The following is a 15760-nucleotide window of genomic DNA, read 5'->3' on the forward strand; positions in this document are numbered from 1 at the left end:
CAGTGTTACTTTTGTCTTAAAGCGTCTCCGACGTTTTGGAACCGATATAAAACGATATAAAATGCGGACTGTAACGGGCCAAGCGTTTATTCTTTCTTCACTCTCAGCAATCAGTTCCGCGTTATTTTTCGCCGTGATCGAACGAAACGGGTGGAACTTTATTTTTTACCATGGTTCCAGACATCGGACTATAATTGTATCTGTATAATTGTATTATAATTCCTTATTTTTCTGTCTTTAATTAAAATTACTATTTTATTGAATACGAGTGCACTGCGTTTCTCAACCTTTGAATCTACAACAGTTCGCGTGCAACTAAAGCATAACGACTTACGCGTGTAATAATTTTTCTGTTGTCAAAGAATGACTCTGACCGGGTAAAATCAACGACTAAAGTTTTAACAATTTTATTGATTCTTAACCTTTGACTGCCACGCCGAAATCACAGGTTCCGTTCAGGACGCCACGGAGTGTACTCCGATAGATGCAAGATTTGTTTTAATATTTTTTCGATAGAAGTTCTAACAAAAATTTTTAATCGTTCAATGGGGCACTTTTTATTTCGAAGTATCTTCTAATTAACGGTTATATTCCAAATGCACTAACTGTCAATTTTCATTCAATTTTTACAATTGTAGTTTTACAATCATCAATGACCACCGTTGCACCACAGGAGAAGCCATGGCTCATATATGACCAACATGGCAGTCAAAGTGTTAAACGGGATCTCACAAGTAAACATTTTTAATACAGAGCGACAGAACAGCGAAAGTTAACCCATTTGTATCAAGAGCGGAATAATCCGCAAACCATGACTGTCCTCTATCACCGAGCGCGGAATAATCCGCGAACCACGACTGTCCTTTATCACCGAGCGCGGAATATTCCGCGAACTCGTGACTGTCTCCTATCACCGAACGCGGAATAATCCGCGAGCTAACTTTTTTTCATCAGTCGCTGAATATTCTTCGTATGCGACAGATCACGTTTGATCCCTTTTGTGAGCATCTCACCTACGTCGGTTCATTATATTCTTAACAAGTTTTGCATTTCTTTTATTTTATTTTATTTTTTATTTTATTTGTAAAATAATTTTTCTTTCTTTTCCTTTTTATAAAAAAATATAAAATGCAATGTTTGCGATGTTTAAAAAGTATCATGTTAAATAAACTCCATGAAGAATTCCGAAGTCACTTACTGCACATATGACCGACTGCGCGTGGTGATACGGACCAGTGGTCGGTTGAACGTCGCGAATGTTTGAACACGGCACCTCAAGTAGGACCATGATGCAAATGGGTTAAATTCTGTTTATTCAAAAAATTTTTCTTTGTCTCGCATAATTATACGTTCAAAAAACAGAGGTCCGACTTTGAGTAAAAATTTCACCAATAATAATAGTAATAATATCTGCAAATGAAGAAAATCGAACCACGCGTAACTCGTTATGTTTTACGTACACGCACACACCCATTAAAATCAGAATTTTTGAGTTAGAGTACTCTCTTAACCCTTTCGTTGCGGAATGCTTAAAAATGAATTGCTCTATGGACAGCCAGCGTGACACTTAGATGCACCGCAAGGAGAATTGTATTCGATTATGTGAAAAAATCAGTACAAAAGAAGCGTATGCTGCTAACGCGTCGAAAACAAACGATTTAATGGGCATTATTGGGTTTCTTCTGATAACAAATGCACGGCGCCTAACGGTGCTGTTCGCTCGGAGAGAGTGACTCTGGTTGAGCGCCTAAAGGCACTGTTCGTTTAGAGGGAGCAACCTATGGTTGAGCGCCTAAAGGCGCTGTTCACAGTGAAAGGGTTAACCCTTTGCACTCGGCGATCTTTTCGGTACAAAGGAATAATATTTCCAAGACTTTCTGCCACGAAGTGGACGATATTTTTAGCCACTTGCGCTGGAAAGACGTGTCACGCACGTCGTAATGTTTCTGTCGCAGAGTCGCCAACGACGTGGTATACACGTCGTCAGGCAATTGTCACAGAAACATTAGACCGTTGTGGCACACGCATCTGTGAGTTTCTTGGTAGTGCAAGTGCTTAAAACGGTAAGAAATTGCATACGAATTAAGACGTAGAATTATTTCAGTTCAACATTCCACGCATCGTTGGCTAATTTTAAATTTGATACATTAATTAACATCGATTTTTCGAACCCGATTAAATGACGACTAAGGATAGCCTCCTGAGTACAAAGGGTTAAAATTTGCATGGTACTGTTGAATGACTAACGATTCGTTAGCCCTTAGTGACTAAGTAGAAGGGCCTGGCTGATAAACGCAGGCCAATTTTAGAGTCCAAAAACAATTGACTCACTCCTACTGTCACTAAGGGCTAATGGTCATGGTCATCTTCACTCTACCAAAAACTAACATTATATAAGCACTCACAAAATTTGCGAAAGGTCAGTTCAGTTCAGTGTCAGTTTTCAGTTTCAGTTTTAGTTTTTTCCTCTTAGATACAGCAAAATATCTTATAGAGGAAGGTGCTGATTTCAATGCTATTAATAAGAACAATAGTCTCCTCTGCATGCAGCTGCTTCAAGTGGGAAGCTTCTGCCGACTTGTATTTTTCCAACGTAGCCTTGTTGCTAGAACCCGTGTTGTATATTTAAATCCGGGTTCCAACGGTACCTTATTTTACGAGTTATAGATGACCATAAAAATTCCTCAAAATGTCCACCACTGCCTCGATACTCATTTCGCGAGCCACTATATATATACAGTATTTATACGCTATAATAATAATCGAGGGAAAATATCCCTTCAATACGTACGTTAAATGAAAAATTGGAAAGTCGAGTGACCAGATCGATAACACCGAATACAGAATTTGTAACAAAAATTTCAAAACCGTTGTTTAGACTGCGGCATGGTTAGTGCTAACTATTTCCTTTATTTTGAAAGTCTATACCTGTGTGCTTGATTATTTTTTACTGACGACGAGTGCACTCGACGAAAGCACAGTATACAGAAAATAAGAAATTTTGACAGTTATTACTTGGACAAATTTTTATTTCTATCGCTCGTAAGTTCGTTAATATCGTGTATCGAATTCAAAATTCTATTGGTTCGTAACCAAAACCGTAGCGACCACGGTCACACACTCGCCACCAGAGGGAATGTCTGAGCAGTTGATAAGGCAGACATTTGAAAGATGCGTCGCTAGTGTTAGATGACCCTGCGATCACCGCAAAGTTATTCAGAGTCACCGAAGCAAACAATGGACGAGCAGCAGCCATCTGCCACCGATTTGTTTTTGATCTAACGAAAGCTCCCATCTCTGGTCGGAGCCCTGGTTTGCATGCATTAGCTCTAGAATTACCACAGCTATCCAAGTGAACGTGGGTACGATCTAAGAAACCATAATCGATTTAACGAGCCATTCGCGGTTTCACCTTAATTCGGCATGTACCGAGGCATGCATGGTTTAATCTTTGAAACGATTGCGACCACCGTTCACACCTTCATCACTGGATGGAATCGAGGAGGTTCGAGATTTCTCGCAAGTCCTCGGTGAATCCTCTGCTTCAAATAAATACAAATTCCTAATCTGTCTATAGTATACCCGTCTATGGAGGGGCCCGCTAGGTAGCCTTATCTATGAGTCTATCAGCAGGCCCAGGACGAAACGTACCCTTGCGCAAAAGTAAGCGAGCTCTAGTTAGCGAGGAGCATGTAGCTGCGAACCGTGAGTAGACAAAGGAAGTTTACCTTTAAAAAGGACAAATCGAGAAACGAAGATGAGAGAATACTGTAGGAGAGTAAAGTAAGATTAGCCACCGAGAATTAGAATTATTTAACCCAGTGTGAGAGGAATATTTACTTGGATGGCGTCACCCTGCATCGGGATCTATCTTTGCTTCGAGGAACCATCCAGTTTATCAATTTTCCTCGAAGCTAGGTTGAACGACACACTGGGCTAGTGTCACAGAGTCTATAAAAACCTGCCAAAGGGTTCGAAGGCACACTTTTTGGCAGTCCACCGTGTGCATTACGCATCATGGAAGACCTCGAGCCTCCGTTTATTTTATACCATCAAGAAATATAAAATATAATCAGAATCAAAAATTCCTTTTGATCTTACCACACCAGCTATCCCTCTCCTTCCCTTTCCTTTCGACCCTTCCAGTCGCTACCTGATCCAGCAAGACGGTCTAGAGGACATGAACGCAGTAAGGACGTAGAGGATCACGCCATGAGAAAACACTTACAACGGTGGGAGAGGATCCCCTACAAGCAAGCATGTGACACTGGCAGGACCAACCAGGGAGTCCGCTAGCAGACCCAGGACGAAACGCATCCCTTCCTTTTCCCCTCTCGTCCTTCTCGCTTGTTCTTGGTCAAAAGAGTCGTCTATACTCCGTTCAACGAGAATTAGCAGGAAACGTAAACAAAAGGGTTACGCGATCGATACTGCGGGCGCAAAAATGTGGCTGCTGAGCGTGGTCGCTCAGGGTCGACTTTTACCAATCCTAAACAGGAGCCCTTGCGTACAAGGCCAGCCAAATTTTCCTCGAAATATTCGATCTCACACCTGGATCAGGTGGCGATGGATCTGGTTCTGATCACGTGACGCTCACGTGCAGCTGTTTGCATTTCCTGCCAGTTCTCCTTGAACGAAGTATAGGGCCTCCAATCGTAATCAAGTCGCCCGAATAAGAGATGTACTGTAGGACCGAGAAGAGATGGCACCTTTACGGTTTTAAGTAAAGGTTAACACGTTGAGTGCGGCGCCGATTTTGCTATACTTTCCGCTCAGGCGGCAGCTAGCGAGCACTTGATGCCGAGCGCTCGAGTATACCGAAGGGTATGAGCAGAAGATTACTTTGTTTCACTTTGTCGTTTGGACCGTGAGAATGGTACAGCCAATGCACAAATATACAAATTATAAACAGAAGATAACGGGGTGGGGAATGCCAGAGAGGCAAAAAGGCGATCACCGAGAAACGATCAGTCGAAAAAAGCCACGGAAGCGTAAAGATTTACTTTAGCAGAGGAAATTAAATTTTTGCAATATATTAATTGTCATTGATAATTTAACCCTCGACAATGCCAGTCTTACGCACCGATGATGATCAAACGAAAAATTCGCTGTCAGTCCCTAGAATCCACACCGTCCAAACGATAAGTCTACTGTCAGTCCCTAGGGACTGACGTAGCACTCAACGTGTTAAACGCGATTTTCGTTCGTAGCGACGCTGGCAATAAGGACATAAAGCAATCCATCGCTTAACTTGGACCTGCGGTCCTAGGGCTGCAATAGCGGGTGCCGTTTCTCGGCTAGAGCAACGCATTTACGCGGGACCAGACATTTATGAGTCCCTCGGTCCTATCAGTTCTTTTCGCCGAACGCATATATGCGGCGCTCATGCGCAAAGGGTTTACTCCGTTGGCACTACGTCGATTATAGGCACTGGCCGAAAAGTGACAAAGATCATCGATAGACCGTAGAGGGACCGAGTGAGATAGGATATGGCAGAATGGGTGTAGTCTCTGAAGTTATTATGAAACAATAAACCAACGATCTTTCACGCAATTTCACTATGGCCCGCCGATGATCTTCGTCATTTTTCGGCCAATAGCGATCACTGCCTATAATCGAGTGCCAACGGAATTAATCACCAGTGAGGATGAAAACACGCTTCTCGGTCGTACAGCACCTGTCGCAGGGAGTGGAAGAAGACAAGGCTCGGAACGATACTTGGAATTAAAAATATACTTACATTCGATGATCAAGTATTATTTCATTGCGTTCCAAATATCGAAAGAAAATTACTTTCTCTGCACGACGAATAAACTCGACGCGAACATCGAAAGGGTTAAGAAGGGTCGTTTAGGCCATGGTAAGTTTAGTGTCGAAAAACGTCGTCGAGCAATGATCAAAGTACACGAGGTACTTTGTAAGTATATAAAACTTAAGAGAAGAAGAAGACGCGTTAGCACCGTAGACTATGAAAGTGCAAAGAGGACGACCGATACCCGAGAAGAAAGTAGCCCATCAATTGCGTGCAGATGAAACGTAAACGTTTTATCTCGGTGTTGGAATTCTAATCTCCCGCCTTGGCCGTAAACACCAAACACGTGACCCAGTCGCTAAGCAACCTGAACGTCTCCGTGTAGGCCTTCGTGTGTCATGTAACGTTTCTTTTCTACGATATGTCTTGTTAATTATACGAATGCACGTGTCGCTATTATTAGACTGTTCCCTGCCAGAATCCTGTTTAATCCGTTAAAATAACTAACACTCGGAACAGAAATTAGCGTTAATGTACCTGTGCGATAACGGGATCACGAAAGCTGAACGAAGGAGAGTCTGCTAGCAGGCGAACGTGAAGGATATAGAGAGCAAAACGAGGAAAGTGGAAGCACTCTTGGGATTATCTATCATAATTATCAATGAGGATTTTAATGAACTGATTATACAAAGTAAGAAGTAGACTACGGATGTTAAATATCTAATGTCTTGGTCTGTTAATATACTCGACTCGATAGACTGTAATCATACTCGTACACGAAAGGGCTGTAATCATCGAAATACTTTTTCACGAGTCGTTAGATTCTGATGAAAAATTCGATAGATTCTCGAAATCGCTATTATAACGGAAAGTTATGCGTACGCAAAATCGGTAGAGAAAATTAGATACGTTTCACTTCTGCTAGAGACAGCTTGGCTACTACCGACGCCAAACAGCGTTGATGTCCGTGTTTCCTACTTTTTATTAGTTTCTCTTGGTTTCCGTAACGCTGCTATTTTATTTATTAATTAACTTGATGTTAAGCTTGATAAAAGTCATAAAAAGGTATTGCATTAATACAGATAAGTCGATTAGTGAAGCACGCATAACTTTCGATTCTCAACGTGCACGCTTAACGTTAAGACTGTGATTTTTAGAATCTAAGCGTCAAAATATACAAGGTAGAAAACAAATATGCTAAAATTTCGTGATCCGGCAGAGAGGGGTGAAAGTTTAACCCCTTGCACAACGGTGAAACTCGGAAAAAGCTGTACGAAACCCGTGTGCTCGAATGCTTGGGAAAGGAGCTGAACAGCAGAGCCCGAGTGCCAGAATTTGAAACACGGAATGTTATGACTGAGTGCGAGATAGCCGCTCCCGTATTTACATCACGCGATGGAGTTCTTGTGAAATTCAAATTTGAATTTGAATCAAACATTTTTAAAAAATATTGCAATTATTACACGTGATTAGAACAAATTCTGTATGAGTAATAATAATATGATTAATTAATAGTCTGCATGGAAACACACGATCCTATTCGAGATATTCATGTTTGGCCTGAAATGTCGATAACGAGTCCAACTCGTGATAATCATGTTTGGCCCGAAATGTCGATGACGAGTCAGACTCGTGATATCCACGTTTGGTATGAAATTAAACAACGAGTCTGACTCCTGCTAAATATCAAGTTTGGCCTAAAATTTGAAAATAGTGCAAAGGGTTAATCTGCGAAGGTATTTTCTATCTTCAACATATGGAATATATACGTATGTTAAATTGAAATATTTAAAAAGACATGGCACGTGATATGGTAATAAGAAGGACATCCCAAGATCGCGTCACTAAAATTAGGAAATAATTGAACGACTCGTACGATATTTACGATACATTTATTGCAAATACGAACCGTGGTGGCGCTAGTGAGTTAAGTGGAAACTCATCTTAAGGCTGTCGGAACGCTTCCTCGTGGAAGGGTTAGGACTGACATAATTAAGGAGACACGAATCAACGTTATATCGGAATTTCTTCCTGTTTAATTGATGATGATTTCGATTAGTATTAAACATTGTTTCCAAATATTTTTGTGATTCACCGATGGTGCATGTTTACAATAAATGTGTTGTAAGTATTATACTCGTCGTTGAATTATTTTTCAATTTCGCTAATATAATCTTGAAATATTCTATTTGCTGTATACATAATCGCTTCAAATATTTCAGTTTAACGCGTACGTATCACTTCTTAAAAACGGCATATGCAAACGTTCGAGTACTTTCATATACAAGTGTACGTACTCGTACATTCGTATATGCTTTTCTAATTAGGATTTATGCAGTAATATGAACGATAATGAACGCTAATAAAAATGAAAAATAAAAATCTAGATAAACACTGTTGGTCACGGTTGATTATGTTTGCAATCACTGTACAAAAGTTTGTATACTACGTACATATAGGGTGTTTTAAAGACAAGGATTCAATCACCATAGATTTCTATTATCTACGAATATTCGATATCACGAGTGAATTTCTTCGCAACACACTGAACGTAAATTGAAGAAATGGTTTCAATTTGGAAGTAGTATATTAGTTCAAGGTCGTTATAATCACCTAATTCGAATTCCTCGATTCGATTTTCGTAGAATCACTTAAAAACTTAACTACACTTAGAAACTTGACTACGACTCAAAACTATTTGAAGATCTCGATCTATGATCCATAGACGTGAACTTTGCATTGCAACAGAAGGAAAATATATCGGTCATTTATCGCAACGAAGGTTTGCGCTATATTCGCGTTTATGAAATAATTTTTCGACATAATAATCGATATTAGTAATAATCCACGACCTTGAACTAATGCACTTTTTAATCAATTTATCTGTTTACATTCAATGCGCTACGAAGGCGATTACGATTATTGGATATTCGTAAATAATGAAAGTCGATTTCAAGTCAGAAGAACCGATTTAACAGGATTTATGTTTATCAAATATTTCTTATTCCTCTCGAATGCTATAAATCTCAAGTCTTGGATCCATTTTTTAAACTCCCTGTATATATACTTGTCAGAATTATTATATTTTACCTTATCGTTATTTTTGCTATATAAGCCTTTTTTCTTCAAACATCACACAAGAATACACACTTATATATAAGTATATTTGTACATAAGTATAAGTACAATATATAATTTTCAAAAAACAACTTTTTAAACTAGAAATCGGTCAATTCTTGTGTACCAGATTTTACATTTGTTCTTTCTAAATTCACTCTGGATACTGTCGGAAAAAGTATCTTACAAGGCATCTTCATTAATATAAGTAATTAACGCATCAAGTGTCGAAGAAGCAAGTGTTTTACGTTTAAATTAGGATCAAACGTATCTAGGTATTGTCATTTGAACATTAATAGGATATTGCCAAATTTAAAAAATGGAGTTTTCAAATTAAGAAGTACAATATAGTAAAAATGTATTCTCAAAATTTGGTGTTGAAATTTAAAAAAATAAGAAAGCTTTTTCATTGAAACCACATTTTTCAAACTAAAATAGAAAATAATTCGAAAACTAACTGATTAATTTCAAATGCAACTTATTTTATACCTTATACATTTCTCCAAAGACTGGATAAACAATTTCGACTTCGGTTCATTTATAATATTTTTCTCGTTCATAGAAGATCATTCATAGAAGATTTTTCATTCACAGAACGACCTAAAGAAGACGATGCTTCCTTCGAATACTACAGATCAGTGATGGTGAACCTATGTCAAAGGTGAGACGCACTATTTACGGGCAGTAAGCAAAATAAACTAAATAAAAAATGAATTGCAAAATAGAGATGCAATTATTAAGCGAATTCATGAGTCAGCACTTAGTAGAAATGTTATCGAAGATGGAATACTTGGACTGAACACGAACATACAGCAACACATTAAAAGGGGACTTAAATAATTGTAAATAATTTTCGATTTCCCGAATATGTAAAATATAAATTTATTTCATATCGTTTTAATATAAAACGGATGTATTAGAAATATATTTCTTTCTTTTAATGGACCCACAAATAGCGAAAAATTATAGATATTTCTAGATGTGGCATAGCACTAGAGTTTAGCTAGGTTTTATATGAATTTTCACACACCGAGATCGAAAGATTCGCCATTGCTATAGATAATCGTTCAATTTTCGTACCTTTTCTTTTAACTTTGGTTCCTTCTCAGCGTTAACTATCTATGGTTAAGAACAAACTCCATTTTTGATACTTAGATGACTATAGCAGGTGATATAATACAATCTCTATCAACTAAAGTTCCACCTAGAAAACGTGGATAAAATATGCAAAGTTAATAAAATAAAAAAAAAATTATTGAAATATATTCCTATATTCAATTCATACTTCAAGCCTTAATCAGTTACCTGTAGCGCCCCCTTTTGAGAGCGCGCACCTATATGTGTCGCAAAAATCGAGCGACGACGAGTATACTTGTCAATCACAGAGTACGTGTCGTTGTTAAAATATTGGATCAAAAAGATGAGTTTATTTTATAAAATTGGCAATTTTATTACTAATATTTACTTATTTGGTTAACATCTATTCTCTTATTGGTTAGTTTTTATGGATATCTATGAATTTTAGTGACCGTCAAAAAATAGCTAAGTAACTTGGGGCCAGCAGCCATCAATGGGCTCAAAGCCTGGTCAGCGTCAAGCATTTGTCCCGTGATGGACCATCCCTGAAGGAACCCTATCATAAATCAGCTTTCCGACTTTTGCTCTTGCCCCTTTTACGCTACATCTAAAAAACGTTATCATCGCGCATAAATAAATTCGTTATGCGAACTGATAAGCTGTTTCAGCCGGTGCATACGGGGACGCACGAGTTCATCTCAAATTATTCATATTTTTTATTCGTTTGTTTTATTCCGGCCTGGCCTCAAAATATTCTAAACATCTTGAAATTTCAGAATATGTTTTGTTTTTCACAAAAATTGCAATTTAAATAGCCAATGGTCGCTACTTTTTACGCGTGACGAGTATACTCGTCGTGACACAAAATCCTGCCACTTCTCCATGACGAGTATACTCGTCCATTACAGGTAACTGGTTAAAGAGCCACAGCGTATTGGCAACCCTTGAAATTAATTATATGTCACATCGTGAATATAGTAGGCCTTCGTTGATACCGTACATCACAGGTAACTGGTTAAAGAGCCACAGCGTGTTGGCAACCCTTGAAATTAATTATATGTCACATCGTGAATATAGTAGGCCTTCGTTGATACCGTGTACAATACTCACGTGCTATAGATCTCTAAGAAAATCTATATTAATCGTTATAGACATATGGTTATATTATTGACATTCTATTTCAACTTCCATCCTCTGATATTATATTAACAGAAATGGATGCGACAAAAATTGATATACATTTCAAAGATGTAAACCTTCCATTCCAAAAGAAGTTTAATTCCAAATCACAAATGGTTCAGCAAAAATAAATTCATGAATATCAGTTACTGTCAGAGCTGCCACTCAACAATAATAAATACTTTGACGTTCGATGTGCAAATATGCGATATGCAAACTAATATATTTTGCATATTTCCGTGAAGATCGTAATACGCGTATGCATTATATGTCGCTTTGGTATCTATTTCGCTAGATTTAGCTGCGGTCATAGATGAATTGTCAAGCTGTTACGCGACGCTCGCGATAAATCGCAACACGTACATCCTGCCAGTGTTTCTATCAATTAATAAAAGAATTATTATCGCATTGTTACGTGCGTATCGTCGTTTCGTAACGCATGCATAAACCAATAGATAACTGTTGTCTAGAATGACCAGTTTCGTTCTATCGTGCAAAGTTTCTTCCATAATAATTCAAAGATAGTCGTTCGACACTGCGACCTCCCCTCAAGTTTACGATCAGAACGTGACTATGCGCTTCTTCCGAGAAGTGTCATTTCTGCGAGTGTTTTAAATTAGTTTATGATCACGAGACGCGTGGAACTCAACGAAGGGTTAGAGATTTGACCTCTCCTGTTCAGTAGCGATAAACGGAACGCGATCTTCCGCAGAATTTGAGAGACGTTGACGCCACGTAGACTACTGACCCTTGGTATAATGGAACCATTTAGAGAGGATCGACGAATGGACACATGGTCTTACACTGCCGCTCAAAAGTATGCAGACACTTGCCCATTTTATAGACACTACGAGATATAACGTTTATTATCGTTAAATGATTATTGCTATAATTCTATTGCGAATGCATGTATATTATTGTATCTAGATAACGTCACATTGAGCAATTGAAGTCTTTAATTCCTTTAAATAAATAAGTATTTACGCAAGATACGTAGCACTGCATTACTCTCTACATCGCGTGAATGGTTTGTATGACTTTTCTCTTTTATTATACGATGACTGATCTATTCTAGAGCGTTTCTCAGCCTTCCTTAGGCTGATATTAACTCTCTGCACTCCGTATTATTTTTCAATTTCGTTGCCAATAACTCCCTACTATTTTAAGTATTTTGTTTGAAATTTACTTCACAGGACAGTTCCTTGAGTGCTACTTATTTTAAAGAATTTTGTTTACCGATTATATTAAATACAGTTCTCAAATATTATTGCAATTTATATTTTCAATTTAAGTAATTCAAGTAGCTACTTACTTTCTGTTTTCCTGTTTAGTAAATAAAGAATCGAAAAATTTCGAGCGTAACTCGACGTAGGAGTAGCTGTGATGAAAACTGATATCGTGTCACACTCGACAAAATAGTGCAAAGGATTAATATTTTAAAACATAACTCAATGTGGAGACATTTCGGATAGGAGTTTAGAAACCGTTCTGTTCTTCTTTCGAAGTCAGTTCGATTTTAATGCTTGGGATTGCACGGTGGGTACTAAAGGAAACGAATTAAGCGTGGAAATCCATTCTATAACTCTCACACTATCCAAAGAAGGATATTCTGTAAGCGAAATTGGGAGGAAAGTGGACGTAGCTATAGAAATCCATTCTACAACTCTCACACTATCCAAAGAAGGATATTCTGTAAGCGAAATTGGGAGGAAAGTGGACGTAGCTAAATGTCGCGTTGACTACAGTATCAAAAGTTACGGTTTCACAGAAATTTGTCGGTAAGAAAAAGGACCTGAAAGGCGCAGAAAAATTACTGAAACAGAAATTGGCATATTATAACTATGAGTAAGAGAAACAGAAGAGACACTCTGTCCCCGAAATAGTTGCAGAAATTAATAAAACGAGGAATGGGACAATTTCGATGACAACGATGAAAGGACGCGTTGCAGAGGATGGCTTCTGTGGTTTTGTTGCAATGACGAAATTTTTATTAAAAATCCAAAACGAAAGAAAAAGTCTTCAATAGGCTAAGATATAGATATTGGATATTAGAAGATTGGGAAAATCTATTATGAACGGATGAATCCGTAAGCGATCTTTAGAATAGATGGCGTAAACAGTCGAGCAACAGGCAGAGTCCTCGACTATTTACGTCTAACTTGGGGCTGTCAATGGCGGGACGATGGATCGGAGGGTGTTCAGCCCTTGGAACCAAAGAGTAGTCAGTCAAATAAAGACCTTCGGAAAGAAAAGTCGAAACATTCATCTACTTCTCTATCCTTCGATCACAAATCTAAATTCCAAGTGTTTGGGTTCTAATATCCGATTTTAGTTCGCCGCAAGATGAACGAAAAATTAAACGATAATTGTGTGGTGCTCACTGTTAAACATGCAAGTCGTTCAATTATGGTACGGGGTTGTTTCAGTAACAATATAACGGAAGATTTATTGAAAATAAGCGGTATTTTAGAAAAAGGGGCTTATTTAAACATTTTACGACAGAACTCCATTCCTTCGAGGCACAGAATAATTGGAAATAATTTCACATTTATGTACAGGAATGATCTAAAAAACACATTAAAAATATGTCGAAATTATTTAATTATCCATTTAATTTATACGAAATTTGATATAATATAAATCTAATTTATCCATCAATATATACGAAAGGCGTAAATTTACGTCCTCTGCATTCTTTTACTATAACACCTTTTACTGTTTTACCAATCGATTCAACGTGGAATTTAACACTCTAAGTAACACAGCAACCAAGTATCGGCAATTATTTCAGTATCTTTCAGTCAATTATCTTCATATTATTCAGTTGCACCAATTCGTACGTACGTTCTCGCATCGTACACTAATTCGTGCAAACCTATTTCTTTACTACATATGTAAGTATTTATTTATTTAATTTTGTGTCTAATTTTTCATTTTATCCATTCCTTATTTTTCTAAATAACATAGTATGTCCTAAAAATTGTTTCTGTCATCCTTTTATTATCTTTATTTGTTCATTATCGTTTTATTATCTTTATTTGTCCATTATCGTTTTATTATCTTTATGTTAAAATTGTTAAAATGAATTTGTTCCTTAATACCAATTTTCCATTTTTTTCTTTATATTTAATTACCACCTATTATCATTATCATTGAAGGAATAACTTACGATTTAAGTTAAGTAAATTAAAGTAGCTTAAAAAGTTTCTTAAAGTGAATAAAAAAATAGGTATTTTAATTTATTTGCAATTATTATTTTTTTAAACCCTAAGAATGGTATTTTAAAGTGTATTTTTCAGTGGACGACCAGTCGCAGCGACTGAAATGTGACGTTCGCGCCCTTTATATTGATAAATTCCTCCGAGATCGCGCTGCAGTGAGAAGGTTAATTAATTAGAAAAAGATCTAATGTAAAAATATCGGCATGACCGCCCCAATCTCCCAATTTGAAATCCGCAGAAAAATAATCGGATCACTTGGATAAACAAATTCGAAAACGATGTCCAATATCAGAAAAAACATCTATAGGAAGTTTTACAATCGAAGTGGAATATAATTGACGGCGATGAAATGAAAAAATGAACCATTTAATCAGATTCTAAAAATGGATGTTAATTAATATATTAAATTTACAATTACCCAACAATGCATGGAATATCGAAGTAAAATAATTCTACGTCTTAATTTGCATACGATTTCTTATTTACCGTTTTAGAAATATCGTCGACCTTATGGCAAAAAGTCTTCGAATCACTATTTTCCTGTAACGAAAAAATCGCCGAGTGCAAAGGGTTAAAACACCCGGTAGATATATCGATGTGAAGAAGATATAATTGTTTTTTGTTGTTCTTGAATTATTTGATGAATTATTGGTTAAATGCATTTTCTAATACTGTACAAACTAGCATACATAAAATTTAATCAAGTTTATTAAAAATTTCATAATTTCTTTTAAATAATTATATCGCGAGGGATTAAGTAAGTGAAAAGCGTTATGTCGAATTTCGTCGAAATTTATTATGCAGAAGGGAGGCTGGTACCGATAAAACGGTGGAGCTCTTAGCAAAATGGTCTATATCGCTCCTGGGTCGCCAAAGAACTGCAATATTCCAGCTCTGATCCACGCGTCGTAGTCCGCATGGGGACTGGTCGTAAAGACATAAACTAGGCCCCTATTGATTCGGGACTCTCGATGTGGCTAGGAGTGGAAAAGTGGTTTTCTTCTTCGCAACTACGGATGCGTTCCTACATAATTGTTCATATAATAGTGTAGTATCGCAGGATTTCCACCTCGTGTATAGGTGGTTAACGACTTCTGCATAGGTGGTTACCCTTCTGCATGCCTCTACTTTGTCCCAGTCTCTGCTACCCTTTTGATCTCTTGTTTCTCAATAACATATTGTAGTATCGCAGGATTTTCATCTCGTGTATAGGTAATATTAGCTTAGAAAGTCACCGAGGGTTCGAGGGCCAGGTCGGTCGGAAAAACCCCGGCGATGCGTCAGGCCCTTAGCATGACCATATTTGGTCATGTTGGGGGAGCTTTTTGGGGAAGATATAAAGGAAGGCAAAAGTGGTCAGCGGACAGTTCTTGTGTAGGGTTTTTAGAGGGAGTTGTATTTGAGTTGTAATTGT

At 37.6% G+C, this 15760-nt stretch overlaps 1 protein-coding gene across 1 annotated transcript in view; it reads right to left on the reverse strand.

Moving 5' to 3' along the window:
- Window positions 1-15760, reverse strand: part of Tlk (Tousled-like kinase) — a 367700-nt gene that overhangs the window by 163205 nt on the left and 188735 nt on the right. The window lies entirely within an intron of this gene.

Source organism: Eufriesea mexicana, unplaced genomic scaffold (assembly GCF_001483705.2).
Source record: "Eufriesea mexicana isolate 0111107269 unplaced genomic scaffold, ASM148370v2 scaffold757, whole genome shotgun sequence".
Classification (NCBI taxonomy): domain Eukaryota; kingdom Metazoa; phylum Arthropoda; class Insecta; order Hymenoptera; family Apidae; genus Eufriesea; species Eufriesea mexicana.